This window comes from Spermophilus citellus, assembly GCF_964194105.1.
Source record: "Spermophilus citellus genome assembly, chromosome: 10".
NCBI lineage: Eukaryota > Metazoa > Chordata > Mammalia > Rodentia > Sciuridae > Spermophilus > Spermophilus citellus.
Window position 1 is genome coordinate 74,294,924 of NC_138197.1, and position 2,411 is coordinate 74,297,334.

Below are 2,411 nucleotides of genomic sequence, written 5' to 3' on the forward strand. Positions count from 1 at the left end.
TGGTGCAGATGGGTCTGTGTGGCGGGAAAGCTCCGTACTCTTCTATACAAAGCAGAAGAGCTTGAGTTATTATGAATCTCCAGGAAATATGAACTAACTGCATAGTACTAATAGGCTCCAACCAAATTGTTAAATATTACAGAATGAGAATTCCTTTAACAACTATTTAGCATATATATATATATATATATATATATATATATATATGTAATCTAAATTACATAGTAAGGATGCTGAGGTGCTTATAATCCATCCTGTAAAATGAACATTTTACATTTGTATATTTGTCAGTGTATGAGATTTGAAGTGAACACTGAACTCAGAATGGTGCATCAATGTTCAAGGAAAGCCACATAATCAGTCTGTCTGGCTAACTGCTGTTCATGGAGGATTGGTGGAACTGGGGCAGGCTCTGGTAAACAAATAAACCTGTTACAGGAAACATCCAGGGAATCTGCAACTGGCTTTCTGGGCAAACCATTCTTCTGACAGAGTCGGCTTGCCATCCTTTTTCTAATGTAACTTTCATAACCTCAAAAATCCTCAAGAAAGGCATGTCTCCTAGTAACATGTCTAAGTGCTTCCATGATTGGCTGGTCTATGTGAGACCACCGGTGGATACTGGTGGTCATAGGTCATATAGATTCCAGAGAAATCTCTCTCCCAGATCCTCTGTCCTACTGACCAAATTCCTCAAAGTTCAGAATTTGCAGATTTGATAGCAGGTGGTATCCTTTTCCAAAGACATCTTGCATTATTCGTGTCATTGTGGAGCAAATACGAATCTAAAAGCTGACCATACACTGGGGGTGTAGCAATTCCTCCAGGAGACTCCAGCCCCTGGTTCTCGCACTGATTCAGCAACTTTTTGAAACTGAGAGCTCCTTCTGCCATCACTGCCCCTGGCATCTTCCCAGGTGATCTTGCAGCCAACGGGCAGACTGCCAGACACCTTACTGCTTAATATAGAACCTGGCCCATAGAAAGGCTCTATAAACATTTGTTGAGAAAAGTGAGAAGGTTAACACTGATTTTGAGTTCATTTTCTATTATTGCTTTAAATTCTTTATTTTATTTTTGAAAATTTGATTATGTGTGTCTCAATGTAAATTACTTTGGAATCATTCTATTTGGAGTTCACTGGAATTCTTGAATCTAAATGTTCATTTTCCTCCCCAGAATTGAGAAGATTTCTGCCATCATTTGTTTAAATAAACTGATTTTTCCTTTTTTCTGCTCTTCTTCTTGAAGTCCCCAAATGCACATATTCTTCTACTCAATGAAGATTTATAAGTATTTTAGGAAGTTTTTACTCTTTTTCATTCTTTTTCCCCCCCTTTGGTTCTATGACTACATAATTTCCAATGACTTGTCTCAAAGTTTGCTAACATCTTTTTCTACCCAATAGGGTCTGCTGCTGAATTCTGCTAGTTATTTCAGTTAGTTTTATTCTTCAGTTCCAAAATTTTTGTTTGGCTGGCTCTTCTTTATATTTCTCAACTCTCTCTTGATATTTTCATGCTAGTTTCAGGAGATTTATTTTGTTCCCATGATTGGGTCCTGTTTCTCTGTCTCCTTATGTGTCTCATAATTTTGTATTGAAACACATGCATATCTCCTAGTCTTTACAGAGTGATTATTTTTCAGAGGAAGGCCCTCACTAATCAGCTGAACTATAGATTACCAGGACAAATTTGGGGGAATATGACTTCTCTGAACCTGTGTATGCATTTTGTCAGAAAGGCTTTTTAAAACTTTATAATCACTTTCTCCTTGTGCTGTTTGTCTAAAATAAGGCAAGTTCTTTAGTTCTGTTACAGAAAAAAAATCCCTATTCTGCCTTAATCTCAGCAAACACTAGACAAATATGTTGCTTTCGGAAGGAATGTGAGACTGACACCCAGTCCCTCAGAACATCTTCCAAAAAGCAAAAAATGCTGAATGTATGCTCAATTTCTTACCTTCCTCCAGAAATAGGAAATGAAAATATTCTGATTCCATCAGCACTCCAAATGTAGCCAGACACGAGTCATTTCTTCAGGTAGCCTTCTGAAAATCAAGCTTTGAATGGGACATCCACTCTCATCTCCAAGGTAGAAGTCACAATCCAGAGTGCTTTCCTGGGACTGAACTGAGCCATGTTGGATAAGTATCTCATACAGATAAAATGAAATTGCTCTTCTTACCCATGGTAACTCTTCTTGACTTTTATGGGGGTACTGCAACTTTCTAACTTGATTCTGAAATTTTCATGAACAAATTTTGGTCCATATATTATTGTTAAAATTGTGGTTCTCATAGGAAATTGGGAATGAAACTTTTTATTTAATCATCATGCTAATATCACTTCCAATATTGTGTTTTTAATTTCAATTCTACTTGTCCATTGCTGGTATACAGAAAAGAAACTA

General features: G+C 37.0%; 1 pseudogene across 1 annotated transcript; it reads right to left on the reverse strand.

The window, feature by feature from the left end:
- Positions 1–332: 332 nt before the first annotated feature.
- On the reverse strand, positions 333–909 carry LOC308658233 (COP9 signalosome complex subunit 8-like; annotated as a pseudogene). Its single transcript has one exon. The product of its transcript is annotated as a COP9 signalosome complex subunit 8-like (transcript).
- Between the last annotated feature and the right edge of the window lie 1,502 nt (positions 910–2,411).